Source organism: Phragmites australis, chromosome 23 (assembly GCF_958298935.1).
Source record: "Phragmites australis chromosome 23, lpPhrAust1.1, whole genome shotgun sequence".
Taxonomy (NCBI): Eukaryota; Viridiplantae; Streptophyta; class Magnoliopsida; order Poales; family Poaceae; genus Phragmites; species Phragmites australis.
In genome coordinates this window covers 14,526,336-14,549,059 of record NC_084943.1, presented here as the reverse complement: position 1 = coordinate 14,549,059, position 22,724 = coordinate 14,526,336, and the positions used below count along the sequence as shown (strand labels likewise).

At 45.1% G+C, this 22,724-nt stretch overlaps 1 pseudogene; it reads right to left on the bottom strand.

Moving 5' to 3' along the window:
- Nucleotides 1–1,826: 1,826 nt before the first annotated feature.
- Nucleotides 1,827–21,332, bottom strand: LOC133905999 (L-type lectin-domain containing receptor kinase IX.1-like; annotated as a pseudogene).
- Nucleotides 21,333–22,724: the final 1,392 nt, after the last annotated feature.

The window sequence follows — 22,724 nt, the reverse complement described above, 5'->3', positions numbered from 1 at the left end:
GTGTCTGCATACTCCCCAGGACGAAGAACCCTGTTAAAACAGCAAGTAACAACATATCTCATATTTGAATCTCTCCTTGTTGAAAACCCTAATTGCCTTATACTTTTACGACTATCACAATGTATCCACACCAGAAGTTCCACATTGTTGTCAATTTTTGCTATCATTGTTGATACACTTGATTTGATTAACATGTGTCAATTAGTAGATGCCTAATGTGGTTAGAATTGCACCTTGCGAGGCAAAAATCAGATATCTTGAGGATCGCATTGCTATTTGGAGAAGAGAGTAGGATGTTCTGCAACATTGGATAGCCACAACTATGTCCAGAAAAATAGGAGAAGTGGATCCGTGGAGGTGGAGGACGGCGGACGGCCCTCATAGCTGGACGGGGACGGGAGATTGGCATTGGGCGTTGGCGACGCACTGACCCCGCGTCACGCAGGACAGCGGACGGGGATGGACCGACGCGGAGACGCCCCATGAGGGCATGCGGCCACGCTTGACACTGACGGAGAGCTTCGTCCTCGGTGCCAGCGATAAACCTACCTCCTAGATCTAGATCCATTTTATGAGGCGACCTGGTGACGGCGGGTTGGCCCCTCGGCGGACGGCGGAGGGCCGACGACAGAGATGCTCAGATGCAGGTGCTACATGGTGCGTGCTGGGGGCCGAGGGAACATGCAGGGGCTAGGGTGTTGGCTGCTGGGGAGATGGTCAGATGTGTTTGGTTGCTCGGAGAAGGGGGGAGCAGAGGGATAGCCAGGGTGGTGTCGCTGGCATAGCTCGGGAAGGAGGAGGACGAGGTGGCAGCTCGGGAGTCTGGAGGGCAGAGGCGTGGGTGGGGTCGGGGAAGGGGAGTCGGAGGGAGAGCGGGGGAGGAGACGTGATTGCACAAGGGACTCACCTGTGGCCATCTCCAACGGTTTCCCTTCAGGGTCCAGAATCCCTTCACGATGGGATTTTCGTTTCCTTCAGCGCTCCAACGGTTTCCCTTCACGGTTCCCGTCACGAAGGGATTCCCAAGGTCATTCCCTCCAGGACGGGATTATCTCTCCTTTCGCGATTCCCCTTAAAGGGAAGCTGTTGGAGATGAGAGGAAATAAAGGGAATGAGAACGAGGAAGGGAATCAGGAAGGGAACGAAATGAAGAGAATATGGTTGGAGATGGTCTTAGACTATGCCCAAGGTTTCCCGTCGGGGCAAAAATCCCGTCGTGAAGGAATTTTCGTTCCCTTCAGTGCCCCAACGGTTTCCCTTCACGGTTTTTTTCATGAAGGAATTTCCAAAGTCATTCTCTTCAGGACAGAATTCTCTCTCCATTCCTGTCACAATTCCCCTCAAAGGGAAGCTGTTAGAGATGAGAGAAAATAAAGGAAATAGAAATGTGGAAGAGAATCGGGAAGAAAACAAAATAAAGGGAATATAGTTAAAGATGATCTTATGTGAGAGAGGATGAGGTGGACGAGAGACTCCGGAACTCAGGGTGGAACGGAATTTGTTAAAGATTTTTAAATAGTAGAAATAGAGATTTCGATCATCAAAATTCTCCTCCATGCTCGCCGAAAATCTCTCGCAGTCGTAGCAAAAAGTTTCCAGGCCACGCTGACTTGACTTGTTAGTGGGGCTCATAGTGGTAAAGACTTGTCATAGCGACGGATTGCGCGATTTATCTTATACCAATATAATAATGCATCCAACACGATAAAAATAGTTTTAACGAGTAATAAATGTTTACAACAAATAAACCACTATACTAGAAATCTTTCCATTATCTAAAAACTATACGAGAAATAATCAACGTTTTTTTAATTCCTGTACATTTTTCATCTCAATAAGGACGAAGCCTCCGTCGCGATGCTTGACCGTGTGGTGTCCGCTGCTGCCGGTCACGCCCCCAGATCCAGATAGGAAGCGATCGACCGGTGGCGTGAACGTCGCGATAAGCATCCTCGCAGGGAGGCTCGGCAATGGCGCCTCGAGCCGCAGCACGTTGACCGCCTGCCTGATGGAGGGCCTCATGGCACGAGAGCGCGGTGACCATCACGCGCTCCATCTCTTCACTGTCGAATTCGCCGTTCAACCTCGCGTCCGCAGCGTCAAGGATCAACCCACGGCCGTAAAATTCCCAGACCCATTGCATCAGGTGCATGGTGGCGTATTCTTCGGTGTCTTGTACCACCACGATTGGCCGCCGGCCGCACGCAATCTCGAGGACGACGACGCCGAAGCTGTAGACGTGGTGTGTGACTCCCCTTCGTGGTCGACGAGCCTCGCGAGCCCGAAGTCGCCGAGCTTGGCGTTGAAGGAGGCGTCAAGCATAACGTTGCTTGATATCGCGGTGCAGAACGCACTGCTCCCAGTCCTGATGTAGGTACAGAAGTGCACAACCGATTCCGAGCACGATCTCATGCCTAAACACTGTACTTATCACTGTAAATTGAAGCAAGGGACGATGGCAGATCAGGTAGAAAACAGAGCACGGGAGTAGTGTAGTACCTGAGCGGCCATGACAGTATGTTGTTCTTTTTGTGGATACGAGTGTCAAGGCTCCCGTTGGGCATGAACTCGTAGACAAGCAAGAGCTCGCCGCCACCATAGCACCAGCCGATGAGCTGCACGAGATTCCGATTCCTCAGACGGCTTATGATCTTCACCTCGGAAACGTACTCCTTCCTCCCCCTGCTTGGAGCTCTTGGACACCTTTTTTATGGCGACGTGAAGGTTCATATCAAGTACCCCTGGTAGACCGACCCGAAGCCTCCTTCGCCGAGCTTCTCCCCGTCGGAGAAGAAGCTGGTGGCGACTGCCAGTGCCAGGTCGTTACAGCGGAATCTCCTGGGCCCTATCCCATTCTTGAACTCTTCTTCCAACGGCTCGTCCTCAAACACATCTAGTTCATGCTCTCTTGCCTTCTGCCTGCGGCGGCGAAGCAGGAACCATACTGAGAGGCCGACGCAGATGACGAAGGTCACGGAACGGATAGAGACGCCGGCCACCAGCGCCACCGGCCGGGCTGGGGAAGGCGGTGGGGTAGACGGTGGCTGCAGATTCGTAGCGGGCGGCGGCAGCGGCGGCGCTGCTATTGCAGGCGGAATGGTGATGCCGAGGTCTTCCCCGATCTTGTACGCCACATAGCACTGTAGCCCTTGACGGTGCCGTAGGTGTTGTTCGGGCGCGAGCTCGACAGCTCCGCGACGAACTTCGTGAGGCACTTGGTGCACTCGCTGGCGTTCAGGTCCCTCGTGCACTGCGCCAGCCCGTACATCACCTGCGAGCTTCCCTGAGATTCTGTGTACGTCTCGCTCCCGTTCGCCAGCCGCAGCGGGGCGCTGGCGGCCTGCCCCGCGAGCCGGGTCATCAGCCTCCACCGCGTGGCGTTCATGATGGCCATGTCGTTAACGAAGGCGTCCCCACGGTGAGGTCGGCAACGGAGACGAAGGACTCGTTGGAGTATTGGAGGACGCAGGCGTTGTAGCAGGCACTACTATAAAACATCACATATATACCGATTCATCAGTGTCTATTCAATAGTAACCGATACTGTTGACGTATCAGTACTGATTCTTAAACTCTTACTCGTGAACAGCCACTGAGAAGTTGAGAACCAATACTGATAGACACTATCAGTACCGGTTCCATATACTTACCGATATTAATATGGCCCTACAGCATAAAGCTCACCTTCTCCCCTAAGCGCGATCAGAGCCACCGTAAATCTATCAGAACAATGTCGTTCATCATTTTTGCCATCTCTGCTATTGAAGGAATCAAGATTTGGACGAGTCAAGTACTCTAAGTTTAATATAATGTTTTATATTTCTTTTTTTAGATAAATTTACTTGGTAGATTACTCTAGGGTTGATGCCTGGTGCTTGTTCTATAGTTTTAGATTTAGAGATGCAATTGAGATCTAATTTATGAAAAGTTTGCGGATTTAGTTGATCATTGTTAGATATATATAGATGATCTACATTTAATTCTTAGTTAGATTTAGTTGCTATATTTCTCTAGATTTGAATTTAGATGGTCGTTCTTTGGTGTTAAACTTTGGAATTAGCAAGAGTTCCATTATGATATAAATTAAAAAAAGATCAATATTTTATCATTATAGATGATTTAAGGAGTAGATTAATAGTCACATGTAAATATATGTGGGTGCATATATTAAAATCTATGAATAATTGCAAATTTATCACTACTAGAACCGTTATTGCCATTAAAAAATTATAAAAAAACACTAGAACTATCATTCGATTGCCATCCTTGCAAAGAATAAAAAATCAGGGAGGTATTTGCAAAATGCCCCTAAAATCTAGCTCCAATTTTTTATATGTGGCTTGCGTATATTTTCAAAGTCTTGAATTTAAATAATAATCCAGTGGATTTTCTCTGTTTATTAATTAACGTAGTCAATTTAACACAATTGATATAATACTGTGTTGTAGGGATGCATGTCCACCCACGGGTCGCAATCGAATGCAGCAGCCTTTGGAAGGCGGGTCCCCCGGACCCGGCCCAAGTACCGGAAGGAGATGGGCTTTCAAATAGGGACCAATCAAGATGCGAGGTAATTCAATGAATTTGTTCTAGATTTTCAAATGTTTAATGATTATAAGTTAAATGTGTTTAATTATAATGATTTACCGATGAACCGGTCATGGATGTATAAGTATCGAGGGCCAGAGTTCTTTATTGGTGTTGAGGATTTTCTGAGGGCTGCGGCAGTGTATAATAAGTCAAAAAGGAAGCGTGAAGATTACTACATATGTTGTCCGTGTGTCGATTGCAAGAACGAGAAGCAATTTTCAAATATAGAGCAGATCCATGCACACTTGATTCAAATGGGTTTCAAGGCTGACTATATCCGTTGTACTAAGCATGGTGAACTTGAAGACGTTGGACGTGAAGGGCAACCAACAGTCGAAGAAGACATAAGCAATGATATGAAAGCTAACGAAGACTTCAATATATCAGTATTTGAAGATACTTTTGTCGAGAATGATGGAGGGGACACTTTTGTTGGTAATAATGAAGATGGATAAGAGCAAATGTTGCGCGATGGGGAGGGGGACTTCACCAATGAAAGAACATCAAAAGTTCCAGCGCATGGTAGAGGACTCTAAAACACCAGTTTACCCGGACTGTAAAGATGAGCACAGCAAGTTGCATGTAGTGCTGACACTGATGCAAATGAAGGCTAGCAATAGTTGGGCTGATAATGGCTTCAATGAATTGTTAGAATTCTTGAGGGAATTGCTTCCAAGGGGGAACGTATTGCCCGAAAATACGTACCATGCCAAGCAAGTTATCTACCTGTTGGGATTGGAAGTAGAGAAAATACATGCATGTGGAAACGACTGCATGTTGTTTCGCGGTGAGGATGCAGACTTGGAAACATGTCGCGTTTGCAATGTACCACGGTACAAGCGCAACGTTGATGATATCGAGAGCGATGGTGTGGGGGTGAAGAGAAAGCAGAAAAGACCCCCCGTTAAGGTTGTTTGGCATTTACCTATAATCCCCTATTTGAAGTTATTGTTTGCTAACAGGGCAAATGCTGAGTTGATGCGATGGCACGCTGAACAGCGCAAGAAAGATAGAATGCTTAGACACCCTGCTGATGGCATGCAATTGAGGAGATTCGATTCAAAATACAAGAATTCGGAGATGAAGTGAGGAATATAAGGTTTGGATTGAGTACGAATGGGATGAATCCTTTCGGTGACACGAGAAGTACTCATAGAACTTGGCCCATGATTCTCTATATCTACAACCTTCCACCTTGGATGTGCTTGAAGCGGAAGTACCTTATGATGCCTTTTCTAATTAGTGGGCTGAATCAACCAGGAAACGATATTGATGTGTACCTCAAACTATTGGTTGAAGATCTTCTTGTATTGTGGAAAGATGGCGTACGGGTATGGAATGAGTACATGCGTGAGAATTTCACCCTGCGCGTAATGCTGTTCGTAACGATCTCAGATTGGCCCGCTCTTGTTAACCTATCAGGGCAGAGTGTAAAAGGGTACAATGGATGTGTTCAGTGCTTGGAGGAAACAGGGGGGGTAGTGGTGGACGAACAATCGGAAAATGATCTTCATGGGTCACCGTAGGTTACTTCGTCCAAATCACCCATACCGCAAGAATAAAAGAGCTTTTGACGGGATAGTGGAGCATCGTCAAGTTCCGAAGATTCGCACTGAAGAACAGATATTTAAGATGTTAAAGACACTTAGAGTTGTACTTGGAAAGAGGCCAGGCAGTACAAAAATCCTAGCTGGACAACATGCTCCTATGTTGGAAAAAGTTATCAATGTTTTGGTTGCTGCCTTATTAGAAGTATCTTATGGTCCGACACGCAATCGACATCATGCACGTGGAGAAGAATGTGTTTGATAACTTGATTGGTACCTTATTAGACATATCCGGCAAAACAAAAGATACACTAAATGCACAGTTGGACCTGGAAGAAATGAACCTCAGGAAGAACCTATATTACATACAATTAGAGAACGGTAAAAACAAACTTCTCACAGCTTGCTACACTATGAGCAAGGAAGAGAAGATCCGCCTGTGTGGTTGCCAGCGTGATGTCAATGTTTCGACTGATTACTCCTCCAACATCAGGAGCTTAGTAAACATGAAAGATAAGAAGTTAGTTGGCATGATGTCTCATGATTGTAACGTGATGATGATACAGATACTTCCAGTTACAATTAGAGGCATTCTGTAGGATAAGGTCCTATGCTCGCGAACAACGGAACGCGCCGTCATCCGACTTCTACCGAATGACCTAAGTCGAACTCGTGTCTAGACATTGACAACACCTCAAGGCTACAAGGAATGTAAATACACAAGTATTCAAAGTAAAAGAATGCAATCGGCATAGGTTCTACCCATTGGTACCCGACACTGAGTCACCAAACATGCATACATACATAAGCTCATTTCATCAATTTTAGACTTATCCAATTACACAAGAGGGATCAATATGCTTAGTTGCTTGCCTTGCTGTTCAGGTGGCTGCCCAAAATCTCCTTCGCTCTCCTGAAACATCGGCTCAACATTCTCTAAAAAGAATAACACGTGCAATGCCACGAGTATGGATGAAATGCAACAATGCATGCTATAGGATGTGCAAAACATGTTAAAAGTGCAAACATGCGAGCTAGAACAAAATTGGGACTCAAACCAATTTGAAAAGTGGCTAAAAGTGCAAAACCTCCAGAGAAATCTCCAGAACCTCCGGACATATGCGGACTATCCCCAAAATTATGCGGAACAAATTTGGTTTAATGAAGCATTAATCGTTTAATGAAAGTAGCTTTTATGTATTTAGCGACCGTAATAAGGAGTAACTTTTTGAAAGTTCAGATCTGAGTGTCAGACCAGGCGATCATGCTTAAGTGACACCACATTTTTTTCTTGTTGGAAATCTAAACTATTAAGTTTGTGTATGTTTGATTTGGTTAAAATTCAAATTTAATGCACATTTCATACATGCAAGTACTCATTACTTTTTGTATGTACTTTGACACTACAAGTATTGTGCATCAATTTCACACAAAACCCGATTTCCGTTATATTGTGCACATTTCATGCAGGCAAGTATTCATTAATATTACAAATTTAAAATATACAAAATCAACTATGACACTAATATTGCAAATGTGAATTGGTTAGAATTCAAATTGGATTAAAAGGAGAAAATCAAATGAAGAGCTAAAAATCACAAAGGTAACCAAGAATAAGTGGTTAACGTTAATTTTCATCTAAAGAGAAAGAAAAACTAAGTTTAACATAATTGGTTTCACATGTTCTTTTATATGGATATTTCATAATTTCATTACGGAATTAACAAATTAATTCAATGAACATTTCATGTATGAAAGTATTTTTATCATGTAAGCGACAGTAATACAAACTCAACATATTTAGTTTCATATTTTTCTCAACCCTAATCATTTTTCTATGAATTTTTCAAGTTTTTAGTCGAATTTAACCATAGAAGAATATTTCAAGGGAAAAAATATTTATCAATGCCAGTTCTAAATAGTAACCGGCACTGATACTCAACATATTAGTGTTGAGAACCAACACTGATACGTGCATCAGTGCCGGTTTGAACTGTAACAACATGTATATCAATAAGTAACAAGTGCCCACATCACCATCTCCCACATCCCGAACCACAAATCATACTCAAAACTCTACGACCGGGTGCAAATGAAATAATAGCATGCTCATAACCGAGAGCGCGGCAGTTCAAACTGTTTATACACCCTGCAGTGGATACTCCTGCACCCACATGACTCGGGGACCAAACAGCTTGTGCCACCTGCTAAAGTGCACACAAGGGGTACCTGTGTCAACCTTTCCCAACCAGCTCCAACCGTGTGCGGCATACATCGCTCGGCGTGGCGGTACTAGAACTACTCCCAGAGTAAACTAGTACCACTTATAAGCCTACCCGCTCACACCGTCGATGTTCAGGCCCCATAATGCCACAGCTGTGAAGGTATTCGGCTCGCCTTACCATTAGATCGGCATGTGGTGAGTAAGGTAAGTGCTAAATCCAACTACCCATACGATCGACCTTAAACGATGCAAGCAGTCTACGGTATCCGGTCTTCCTCTACCGACCTACTCAGAGGAACTCCACATCCGGGCAGGACAAAACACCATCCTAGCATCGCCCACATCTCGTCTCATACTCACCACTTATACAACCATCTCAACCTCAACAAGTGTGTGTAACCATAAGAAGGTCCTATGCTCGCAAACAATGGAACGCGCCGTCGTTCGACTTCTACCGAATGACCTAAGCATCGCTAAGCATATAAGTCGAACTCGTGTCTAGACATTGACAACACCTCAAGGCTACAAGGAATGTAAATACACAAGTATTCAAAGTAGAAGAATGCAATCGGCATAGGTTCTACCCATTGGTACGCGACACTGAGTCACTAAACATGCATCCATACATAAGCATATTTCATCAATTTTAGACTTATCCAATTACACAAGAGGGATCAATATGCTTAGTGGTTTGCCTTGCTGTTCAGGTGGCTACCCAAAATCTCCTTCGCTCTCCTGGAACACTGGCTCGACGTTCTCTAAAAAGAATAATACGTGCAATGCCATGAGTATGGATGAAATGCAACAATGCATGACATAGGATGCCCAAAACATGTTAAAAGTGCAAATGTGCGAGCAAGAACAAAATTGGGACTCAAACCAATTTGAAAAGTGGTTGAAAGTGCAGAACCTCAGGAGAAATCTCCAGAACCTCCGGACATATGCGGACTATCCACAAAATTATGCGGAACATCTGGACATTTGCGCAACTCAGGCAAACTCCGGACTATCCGGACTTTTCTCCGGTTACTCCGGACTTGTGCGGACCCTATCTGGACACTCCGGACCAGGCTAAAAATGTGTTTTTCGATGATTCGCCGATCGATTCAACTCCAAACTTGAATCTATGCTACATACACCTGTGCATATACCATACCAAAGGTTTTAGACTGACTTTGCAGCTTAACCCTAAGAAAATCTTGAATACAATTCAAAATACTATTTTTCCAGAAAGTGCAAACCCTCCACACTTTGGTGCGGAACCTCCGCACATGTGCAGACTATCCGCACTTTTATGCGGAAACTCCGCACTTCCCAGAACTCTCCTGATTTGGGGAAAAACTTGCCAAATCAAAATGTGATATTTTCCAAACTAAAGAGGAACATATTTGGGATGGTTTATGGAGTCTAGAATTCATTCATCAACCTAGTAACTCGATTCCTAGCTCAAAACTCATCTAAATCTTCATTTTGGTCCAAAACCTCAAAAACTCATGAAATTTGCTAAAACTTGAAATCGATCAACCAAACCACGAATTCTTGCCATGGGGAGCCTAAGAGACATACTCAAGATGCTTGTGGAGTTGGGTGACCGTTGAGGAGTGGAGGAAATGGAGGGAAATCGAAGAACTCCGGTGTTCTTTGTGCTTCAACCAAGAACACCAAAAGACATCAAATTTGACTCGAATGTTTCGAGAAAATGAAAATGAATTGGATGGATGAGTAGCTTATGAGCTCTAGAATGCAATGGTACCACATGCATACCTTCAGTCCTTCTCTAGAGCTCGGATTTTGGAAGAAAATGGAGAGATGGAGTGAGAGCTTGAGTGGGAGGGGGAGCTGCAGCTGCTGCTGCACGTGTGGGAGTGAGGGAGCAGGTGGGAGAGAGAGAGAGAGAGGGTAGGTGGGCTACCCATTTGAGTAGTTGGAGGGTGGGGCCACATGTGGGGCCCACAGGTAAGTGAAAAGGGTCAATTTTTGCTGCGAATTTAATCCTTTTCTCTTCCGGATTTCTTTCCCTCATCCAAATGATTTCAACAAATTGCATTAGTATTCCGAATTATAATTATGCAAAATTAAACATAATACTTAAAAAGCATTATTATGCTTAATTGTGTGATTAAGAATTTGGGACGTGACAAACCTCCCCCCCCCCTCGTAAAAGGAATCTCGCCCCGAGATCCGGCACGAGTCGGGGAAGAGTGCGATGTATCCAATGCACATTTCCATTCAACAAGGCAATGAACACATACATGCGAAATGTTCCAACTGTGCAAAATTTACAACAGCTTTTCCAAGCCTTCAAAGAGCTCGAGATACTTGGAGCGGATCTTATCCTCACACTCCCAAGTTGCCTCGTCTTCCGAGTGGTTGCTCCATTGGACTTTGATGAATTTGATGGAACTTCGCCGCGTCTTGTGCTCGGCTTCACCCAAAAATCCTTATCGGTCTCTCACAATATAACAAATTCGGCTGCAACTCCTGAGGTGCAACATTAATGACCTCGGTTGGAACTCGGGAGGCATTTCTTCAGTTGCGACACGTGAAAGACGTTATGCACGACAGAGAGGGACGGAGGCAAGTCCAGTTGATATGCCACCTCTCCACGTCGAGCAACAATCTAGAATGGTCCCACGTATCGAGGCGCTAACTTGCCTCGGACTTGGAATCGACGAACACGCTTGAGCGGTGAAACCTTGAGATACACATGATCTCCAATTGCGAACTCGAGGTCTCGGCGGCGACGATCCGCATAGCTCTTTTGCCGGGATTGAGCTGTGAGAATACTCTTACGGATATTCAGAACATGATCTACCGCTTCCTTAACCAATCCGCACCTAGAAAAGACCATTCACCGGATTTGGACCACTTCAACGGCGTTCGGCATCTTCGGTCATAGAGAGCTTCAAACGGTGACATCTCGATGCTCGCTTGAAAGCTATTATTGTAGGAGAATTCCGCAAATGGCAAGCATAGGTCCCACCTCTTCCCATAAGTGAGAACACACACACAGAGCATATCTTCAAGAATCTGATTCACCCACCCAGTTTGATCGTCTATCTGAGGATGATATGTTGTGCTGTGAAAAAGCTCGGTTTCCAAAGCCTCTTGGAAGCTCCTCTAGAAATGAGAAGTGAACTGCGTGCCTCGATCGGAGAAAATCTTCTTCGGAATACCATGAAGGCAAACTATCCTAGTGAGGTACAACTCCGCATATTGCTTGGCCAAAAATGTGGTCTTGATGGGCAAGAAATGAGCGGACTTCGTCAATCGGTCCACAATCACCCATATAGAGTCATGCCCATTCAAGGTCTTTGGCAAGTCGGTAATAAAATCCATTCCAATTTCCTCCCACTTCTAGGAAGGAATGGGCAAAGGCTGAAGCGTACCGACTAGCTTGAGGTGCTCGGCCTTTACCCTTCGGCAGACATCACACTCGGAGACATACCGAGCGATTTCTCGCTTCATGCAAGTCCACCAAAATCTCGACTTGAGGTCTTGATACATTTTTGTGATTCCTGGATGAATAGAGAGCAATGAATCATGAGCCTCATCAAGAATCTTCTTCCTCAAAGCCTCAACCTTCGGAACCATGAGACGGTTCCCAAACCACAGAATGCCCTACTCATCTTCAGAAAAGCATAAGGCCTGACCGATCTTCATCTTATCTCTGATTCGGGCCATGCCTTTGTCATCCTTCTGAGCTGCCTTGATCTCATCCAAAAGAGTGGACTTGATCTCTAGGTTGGCAATGAATCCATCCGTGACCATCTTGAGCCCAAGCTAGTGGAACTCATCATAAAGTGTGGAATTTTCGGGCTCGACCCTAAGACAATGGCAATGAGCTTTCCGGCTCAAGGCATCGGCAACCACATTCGCCTTGCCGGGGTGGTAGTGCACCTCTAGCTCATAATCCTTGATCAGTTTGAGCCACCTTCGCTGCCTCATATTCAGATCCACCTGTGTGAAGATGTACTTGAGGTTTTTATGATCCGTGTAGATATGGCACAAGTTTCCCAGCAAGTAATGACGTCAAATCTTCAGAGCGTGCACGACAGTAGCAAGCTCTAAGTCATCCATCGGATAATTCTCCTCATGGCGCTTCAACTGATGTGAGGCATAAGCTACAACCCGGCCTTCTTGCATAAGAACGCAGCCGAGGCCCATGTGAGAAGCATCACAATAGACATCAAAGCCCTTGTCCACATCAGGCTGAGCGAGAATGGGAGCAGTCGTGAGCAGCTTCTTCAAGGTCTAAAAGGCAGACTCGCCCTCACTTGACCACTTGAACTGGTTGCCCTGCTTCAACAATTCGGCCATTGGCTTGGCAAATTTTGGAGAAGTTCTCGATGAACCGGTGGTAATAGCCCGCAATTCCGAGAAAACTCCGGATGTCAGTGACATTCTTGGGCTGCACCCAATTGAGCACATCCTGCACTTTGCTCGGGTCAACTGCAACACCATTCTCTGACAAAACATGACCTAGAAAAGCCACCTCCCTGAGCCAAAACTCGCATTTGCTGAACTTGGCATAAAGTTGATGGCCTCTGAATCGGCCAAGAACAATACGGAGGTGCTCTACATGCTCTGCATCAGTCTTGGAGTATATAAGAATGTCGTCAATGAAAACCATGACAAACTTATCCAATTCCTCCATGAACACCGTGTTCATCAAGTACACGAAGAATGCCTGCGCATTCGTCAATCCAAAGGACATGACGGTGAATTCATACAGGCCATAGCGAGTCGAGAAAGTCATCTTCGAAATATCCTCTAGTCGGACTTTGATCTGATGATAGCCTAGTCTTAAGTCAATCTTCGAGAAAACCCGGGCTCCAGTCAATTGATCAAATAGAATATCAATCCTAGAGAGAGGATATTTGTTCTTGATAGTGACCTCATTCAACGGACGGTAATCAACACACATCCGTAGGGTACCATCCTTCTTCTTCACAAAGAGTGCCCCAAGCATCCCCAAGGCGAGAAGCTCGGACGAATGAACCCCTTCTCCAGCAACTCCTTCAACTACTTCTTCAGTTCTGCTAATTCATTAGGTGGCATCCGATACGACCTTTTCGAGACTGGCGCCGTTCTGGGCATGAGATCAATAGAGAACTCGACTACTCGGTCAGGTGGCATTCCTGGTAACTCATCTGGAAAGACATCCGGGAATTTCCACACCACAGAAATACTCATCATGTCTACGGTAGGGACAGCCTTCAAGGCAAAGAGACAAGATTTGACACGCTCAAGCTTCAATTGAATTCGGGTGCCGGACGGACCACTTAGAGTAACTTTCCGCTGAGCACAATCCATAATAGCTTCATTTTTGGTGAGCCAGTTCATTCCCAAAATGACATCTATCCCCTTTGAGTCCATCACCAGTAAGTTTGCACCAAAATACGTCTCATTGATAATGACCGATGCTCTGGGCACACACTGACTCACTAGAATCTTGGCCCCAGGTGCATCGATGACATACGGTGAAGTGGTGGCACTGACTTTCAGTCCGTGCCGACAGGTATATCTCGTAGCTATGAAGGAGTGAGAGGCCCCAGAATCAAACAGAACCAATGCAGGATGACGACAGAATTGAAACTCATACTCAACGTACCCATGAGGACGGTATCACCCTCCTGAACCTCGTTGACGTTGGTGTGGCGTGCTCGGCCACGCATGGGGACGTGGGTCTCTTGAGAGGACTGTGGCGCAGACTAAGCCGATGGTGGCCTTGGGGCTGTCACCGTGGCTCCTGGCCTCGGGCAGGGGCAATCCCTAGCGTAGTGGCCAACACGATCGCAATTGTAGCACGGGCCACCGGGACCACCTGTCACGCTCACTTGGGAGCGGACAGGTTTTGTAGGTTATCCTTATGGAGCGGAGAAGGACGGACCCTGCACTAACCACATTGGTTGTAGATCAGTCGGTGCTAACATGTGAGATGGTGGAGGCTGACTCTCAGTGCGGGCACATTGAGAGCTCCCACCCATGGAAGGCGAGGGACCCCTCTTGTGCTTCTTCTCCTCCTGGTACTTCTTGAGCTTGAACTCTAGCGTGAGCGAGGTGCTCACAAGTTTGTTGAAATTGGCGAACTCATGCGCCAACAACCGGTCTTGCATCTTCGAATTGAGACCGTTAACGAAGCTGTATTATTTTGCTCATCGATGCTCACTTCATCTTGAGCATATTGTGCAAGGTGGTTGAACACCTGCACATATTCCATCACCGATCGGCCTCCCTGCTTGAGGTCCATGAACTCCCATCGCTTGATCTCCATAAGACCCTTGGGAATGTGGAAATCCTGGAATGCCTGGCGGAACTCCGCCCAAGACACCCGATGATTGGCGGGGTGCATGGCAAAGTAGTTGGACCACCACGCGCTCGCCGGACCTTGAAGCTGATGAGCGGCGAAGGGTGCCCTCTCATGGTCTTCGCATATAAGGAGGGCGAGCTTCTACTCGATCGTCTGGAGCCAGTGGTCGGCGTCTAGAGGATCCTCAGCCTGCGAGAAAATCGACCGCTAAGTCCTCAGGAAATCTGAGAAATCATCTCGGCACCCGGCTCCACATCCTCCATGAGGGGCCGTGTTGCGCACGAGAGCCCCAAGGATCGTCTGATTCATCTGGCGGTTCTGCTCAATTCGCATGAGCACTTCCGCCATGCTCGGTGGTGGAGGTGGCGGAAGCTTGTTCTCATTAGAACCCTCGGAAAGATCTCCCAAACTGTCACAAGTTCTCATCCTGTTATGACGATGAGAAGAAAGAGAGGCGAAGGTTAATTCCCGACATAGGTGAAAAATCGAACTCCATCTAATACTATTTTGCTATGCCGGATCTCGCTTACTTGGATCCGTATATTATATATTGATGAAAATGCATGTCCAAAGGCATGATGCAAAATAAGCAATGAAACATTAAAGGGTGTTCGCTTCTGAACTACACGTATCTTTCTCAAATGCATCTCACCCCATCAAGCATCATAACCACATATGTTATACTTAGGGGTATAATATAGCAGATTCATACATATTGACAGGAAAATTCATAAGCCCGCCCGCTCACAACGTCGATGTTCAGGCCCCACAAAGCCATAGCTGCGAAGGTATTCGGCTCACCTTACCATTAGATTGGCATGTGGTGAGTAAGGTAAGTGCTAAAGCCAACTACCCCGACGATCGGCCTTAAATGATGCAAGTGGTCTACGGTGTCTGGTCTTCCTCTACCGGCCTACCCAGGGGAACTTCACATCCGGGCAGGACAAAACACCATCCTAGCACCGCCCACATCTCGTCCCATACTCACCACTTATACAACCATCTCAACCTCAACAAGTGTATGTGACCATAAGAAGGTCCTATGCTCGCGAACAACGGAACACGCCGTCGTTCGACTTCTACCGAATGACCTAAGCATGGCTAACCATATAAGTCAAACTCGTGTCTAGACATTGACAACACCTCAAGGCTACAAGGAATGTAAATACACAAGTATTCAAAATAGAAGAATTCAATCGGCATAGGTTCTACCCATTGGTACCCGACACTGAGTCACTAAACATGCATACATACATAAGCACATTTCATCAATTTTAGACTTATCCAATTATACAAGAGGGATCAATATGCTTAGTTGCTGGCCTTGCTGTTCAGGTGGCTGCCCAAAATCTCCTTCGCTCTCCTAGAGCACCGGCTCAACGTTCTCTAAAAAGAATAACACGTGCAATGCCATGAGTATGGATGAAATGAAACAATGCATGTCATTGGATGCGCAAAACATGTTAAAAGTGCAAACATGCGAGCTAGAACAAAATTGGGACTCAAACCAATTTGAAAATGGCTGAAAGTGCGGAACCTCCGAAGAAATCTCCGGAACCTCCGGACATATGCGGACTATCCGCAAAATTATGCGGATCATCCGGATATTTGCGCAACTCAAGCAAATTCTGGACTATCCGAACTTTTCTCCGGATACTCCGGACATGTGCGACCCTCCGGACTTTTGTCCGAACACTCCGGACCTGGCTGAAAATGTGTTTTTCGATGATTCATCGATTGATTCAACTCCAAACTTGAATCTATGCTACATACACCTACACATATACCGTACCAAAGGTTCTAGACTAACTTTGCAGCTTAACTCTAAGAAAATCTTGAATACTATTCAAAATACCATTTTTCCAGAAAGTGCAGACCCTCCACACTTTGGTGCGGAACCTCCGCACATGTGCGTACTATCTGCACTTTTATGCGAATACTCCGCACTTCCTAGAACTCTCCTGATTTGGGGAAAAACTTGCCAAATCGAAATGTGATCTTTTCCAAACTAAAGTGAAACATGTTTGGGATGGTTTATGGAGTCTAGAATTCATTCATCAACCTAGTAACTCGATTCCTAGCTCAAAACTCATCTAAATCTTCATTTTGGTCCAAAACCTCAAAAACTCATGAACATTGCTAAAACTTAAAATCGATCAACCAAACCATGAATTCTTACCACAGGGAGCCTAAGAGACTTACTAAAGATGCTGGTGGAGTTGGGTGACTGTTGAGGAGTGGAGAAAATCGAGGGAAATCGAAGAACTCCGGTGTTCCTTGGGCTTCAACCAAGAACACCAAAAGACATCAAATCCGGCTCGAATCTTTCGAGAAAATAAAAATGAATTGGATGGATGAGTAGCTTATGAGCTCTAGAATGCAATGGTACTACATACATACCTTCAATCCTTCGGATTTTGGAAGAAAATGGAGAGAGGGAGTGAGAGCTTGAGTGGGAGAGGGAGCTGCAGCTGCTGCTGCACGTGTGGGAGTGAGGGAGCAGGTGGGAGAGAGAGAGAGAGAGAGGGTAGGTGGGCTACCCATTTGAGTAGTTGGAGGGTGGGGCCACATGTGGGGCCCATAGGTAAGTGAAAAGGGTCCATTTTCGCTGCGAATTCAGTCCTTTTTCTCTTCTAGATTTCTTTCCCTCATCCAAATGATTTCAACGAATTGCATTAGTATTCTGAATTATAATTACGTAAAATTAAACATAATACTTAAAAAATATGATTATGCTTAATTGCGTGATTAAGAATTTGGGACATGACAATCATCATGGAGGTCAATTCGGTCGGGGACGAGACCTAAAGTTGTTCTGGGGCCGTTCAAAACAGCAATCGGTTGTCTAGTGAGGAACCATGTTGCAATCACATATAGAAGCTGGAGAGGCAGACGAGATGACATGTGGGTGGTTCCCGATAATATCAAGGATCTTATGTGGGGCAAGTTGGTGGCAAAGTTTGAATACCCTGAAGGATGCAACATGGTCAAAGCGAAAAGTCGTGCCCTATCAACAATGGCTATCGCATTCAAGAATTTCAAGGGTAAGCCGTGGAGAAATTATTACTTGGTGGGCCGGACACCGAAATGGGATGATTATCCGATGGTGGAACTATTTTGGAACAATTTCGTAAAGCACAGGGGGACAGAGGAAGCTCAATGACTAAGTGAGGTAAACAAGGCCAACTCCCACAAGAACGTGTACCCCCACAGAACTGGCTCGCGTGGGTACGTGAGGAAATACAACGAGTGGGCAGAGATGGAAGAACAAGTAACCCATAGTGGTGCCATACCTCAGACAGCCGACTGGATTGAACGAGCGAAGCACTATCTGTACGCGAGAGGGGTGACTTTGTCAGCAGATGGCAGCCTAAACTTCAAAAGCAACAGAGAACAGGAAGTGACACAAAGAATTGCAGATGCCCACGCCCAGTCATCGCAAGGCTCTTTCAGGCCAGAAAGGGAGAAAGACCAACTAACCTTGGCTTTGGGAACCAAAGGGCACCCAGGATGCACCAGAGGCAAGGGTGTGGTGCCTTGGATAGGGGGATTCCTAGAAGTCGCCGAAAGTTGCAGGAGTCAGAAGAGAAGGAGAGAAGAACTGGAAGAACTGCTGGCTGTAGTATGATAAGAACTTGTACAAGAGCGTCAAATGACAGACGCAAAAATCAAAGAAGCACTTCAGCAAGTAAACAGGCAGCAGCAAGGTGAAGAAAATGTTGTGCGGCACGTTTGCGGGGTTTGCAGAAAAAGAATTGGCCCATTACCCCATGGATGACATCACAAAAAGCAAAGTGTGCAAGCTTGTCGTGTCCACCTTGAACATTACTACTACGGTGGCTATGGGGTAGGTCAACCAATGTGTGGAAGGAGCTCTCTTCAACGATCTTTCGATACCGTGGGGATATGCTAAGATCCACATGGACTCCGTGCTAAGGCCGTACCGTAAGATTGACATGGATTACCCTAGAGAGATGGGTTCCAAGAGGCTCGGATCAAATGTGGGTGGCTTCGTTCTGTGGCCCAAGCGCTACATAGTGGTTGAAGATGAGACCGATGAGTTGTCTGATGTGGAGTCGAACCCACGACACAGAATTTCTCTGACTCCTCCACGGTCACCGCCACCGTCACCTAGAATAGAGACAACTCCTCCCACTCCGAAGTTGCCACCAAGGGAGCCAACTCCTCCCTCTCAGAAGTCAGCACCAGTGCCACCAAGAGAGGCAACTCCTCCCCCTCCGAAGTTGACAATAGCTGCACAGTCTAAGAATTTGAGTTCATCTTAGAAGTCGGCTTCATTCCAGAAGCAAAGGGCACCTAAGAAGGCAGCACCTGAGAAGTTGCCTTATGAACAAACACCAGAAGAAATCAGAGTGATAGTGGATGCCAGTGTCAAGAAATTCTTTCAGAAGCCAGAGCCTGAGAAGAAAAAACTAATTTGTGCAGAAACACAGAAGTTTTTCTTGAAGATGGCCAAACCTGTTGAGCATAAGAGTAAATCAGACTATGCGTGCATCAAAAGCAAGAAATACTTGAAAGAGTCTTCTATCGAACAGATACGACAAGAACAGAATTTAGAAAGATTTCTTGAAGATGCTAAAATGACAAAAAAGTAATTTCTAGGCGAGTCCCTGGCACCAAAATCAGCCGAGAGATGGCAATTTAAGTTGGGCGAACTCTTGGTCGCGCCAAACGTGTGGGACAAATTGACCTTTAAACTTCGAAAATTACATACGTTGTACATGAAGGAGTCACGGGATGGTAGAGAAATGTTCGAGGCCAGATACAAGGATCGAGATTTCCTCCACGGGGACGGCTCTATTTATATATTATTTGAGAAAATGTATTGACTGTACCAGCAAGATGCCCTCGACATGTCTATCTTGAGTTGTTGGACTCTGTAAATGTCGTATACATATAATTTACAGTATATATTCATATATCATTGGATTGAATGTCTTAACTTATTCCTTATGTAGAACGGAGATATAAAGATGTAGGACAGAGGGCATCGACCATGTGGAATTCATCGACCCACATCATGTAAACCCGACAATGATGCAATCTGATCCAAAAGGAACCAAGCACTATGCATTGAAGCGTATTCTAGAACTACAATTGAAGAAATACATACTTTTGCCCTACCACTTTAGGTATGTGTTCCCTTCATGAATATTCTACTCTTTTTGAGCAATACATAGTTAGAAATTAAGATCAACTAACCTATGGTGACCTATGTGCATTTATCACTGGATCCTTCTTGTCATCCAGCCAGACATCAGCAAGATCGTTGTTTTCGACTCACAGAATAATCCAAAAGAAACCTACCAACTCGTCATTGACTTGCTATAAAGATAAAACCCGACCATTTCGTTATTGCTCTTATAATATTTGATTAGATTGAATCTAAATCTACTTACGGTAATAATCACACGCATGCAGAGTGTCCAACATTGGCCATTCGCGAAAGAATGGATTATTCGACATGACTTTCCTTGTAGGAAGCAGAGCCCAGGTAATAATTTATGTGATTTTTATATAATGTAATTCATGCATGGATTCAACGGAGACGCGTCGTACCACATGGTCAATGTTGAGGTATATGACATACATCTTGCTGACTAATTTTCATGTCCGACACTGTTCATAAGGATTGATTTCTTCAATTGTTGAAATTGCAGCTTCTCGCGCTGTCCAAAGATCGACTCATGGCTATTAAAATCGTCGCAGTTCAAGAACAATTTGTCGGGTTCATTAATGATCAAGTCATCAGTCCAACCGGCGAGTTCCATGAATTTGGCTCCTCTCTCGTTACCTTCATCCAACTAGAAAAAACAGAGTTCAAAACCTTCGATTAGCAAGAAACCTTAAACTCTTTTTCATTTTCTAATAAAATCTCACATGTATGCGATGTATATATACTGTAACGAGACTTGATGTTTTAGAAATGAAATTTATATGTGCTTATGTATATGCTACGATAAAACTCGACGTCTCGTAAATTAAATTTATATGTGAGTGTCCATAAATATACCGTATACTATTGCCAGCAACCGTCAAAATTTGAAAATGCCACGAAATTAGTGGCAATCACCACATTTTAAAAATAGCGGGAAATACCTATCAGTGCTGGTTGGTAAAACAAACTGGCAGTGATATGTGTACTGTTAATTCTGATTCGATCCACAAACCGGCATTGATAGTTATTTTCAGTGCCGATTTCATATCCTGTATTGGTAGTCATAAACTATCATTACTGAATAATCAGTATCAGATTAAAATCGATACCAATAAGATTTTAAAACTGATACTGTTTGTCTATTTTGCAGTAGCTAGGTCTCACCTCCCGGCTGAACGGGCAGATCGGATGCACTCCTGCGGCCAGTTACGGTCGGCGTAGCACACGGTGAGGCCAAATACTTTGTCGGGCAACTCGCCAGACGTGCCGTTGTCAAAGCCACGGTTGGCGATGGCTCCCGACGGGAGGTCGCCCGTGAGCTTTACTAGGTTCACCTGGTACGTAGTGGCTCGCGGTGGTGAAGTTGCCCGTGGTCGAGCAGTAGGGCCCTAATGGCACGTAGGGCTGGCCAATCACAAGTACTGCGGCCCCGGCGAACCACAAGACGACGGTGAGGAGGAGGAAGCGCTGTGGAGCCATAGCTAACGATGAAGGAACTGTGGCTTAGCTGGGTACATAGGTAGGCAGGTAGTACACTTCAATACCTGCGTTCCAACAGGTTTGAGCTGTTCAACACGGTGTCCAAGTCAACTTGAACGACGGGACGACAGTGACGGGAGTTCACTGTCATTTGCTTTATTTATGATAATTAGTTATAGATAGCATCTAGTTTTTATTGTTGTGATATATATATAGAGAAAAGAAGTTAGTGGGAGTAGAGATAAAGTTAATGTGGAGGGAAATCTTGTTTATATAGAGAGAAATCTTAAAAAGCTAGTTTTTAAATGAGAGAAAATAAAAAATAGCTCTAAGTATTATGAGTATAAAGAATTAAGAATAGAATTATTTGAAGAGTGTGTTTAGAGAAATAAAAAATAGCAATTAAAGAGAACTATTGGAGCTGCCTAAAGGAGCATGCAGGACTGCTTCTATGGTCGCATTGGCGCAGGAAAAAAAGCGATTCGCAAGTGCAAGGAAATTTCAAATTATTGAAAAAAACAGCAATGCCATCTTCTCTGAAAATTGGACGACAGCTACAGCACCAACTACCAAAGAGATGGGCATCCATGCCAACTGACCCCCTTTACCCTTTGCTTCTCCCCAAACCATATCATGAGCCCCCTTGTTGTCTTGCAATGCAATCCCAAGACAAGGTCAATGCCATCGTCCACACCAAGTGGTCTTCGATTTTAGTTCTCCGTTACCCTCTCGCTACCCGTTAGTATTAGCGCGGAGGAAGGAGGTCGTGGTTATGGACTCATGGCAACAGTGGTGACACATGTCCTCGCCATTGGCAGCCTCATGATGATTTCCTAGGTTATTTTCATGAACAGTAGGCGTGCTACAGTGTTCTGCTACGCTTAATGTACACCCTCTCATAGAATACTGTTCCTTTGACTGTTTATTCATGCCTTTTCTCCCTGCCGTCGGAGGAACCGGTTCCGAGATTTCCATGATCTTTGCTGTTATCTAGAAGTATAAGTTAGTTCTTATAATTTTTTACTTATTTGACAGCAATAAAGAAGTTTTGAAAAGAATTTTCTAATATGTGAAAAAGTTAGTCGAGTACGTTTCTGGGCGAAGCGGCCATATCACAAAAGAAAATGCTTGAAAAGGACTTCACAGAAAAAGGATCTAGAAAGTTGTACCAAAGGGTGTACGTTATAATGCTTAACGCGTAAGTCATAAACACATATTTCATATCTTGCATGAATTTGTTGGTTCCTAATTCCAGATTTCCAGTTCTAAATCTCCTCAATTCCAAAATCAATAAAGGGAAATGGGTTGTTCGGTCTGATAGAGGTTAAAATAGCATGCTCAGTGTGATGCGAAGTGTCTCCGCATCCGGTTTGTATCCTGCTTGATGATATG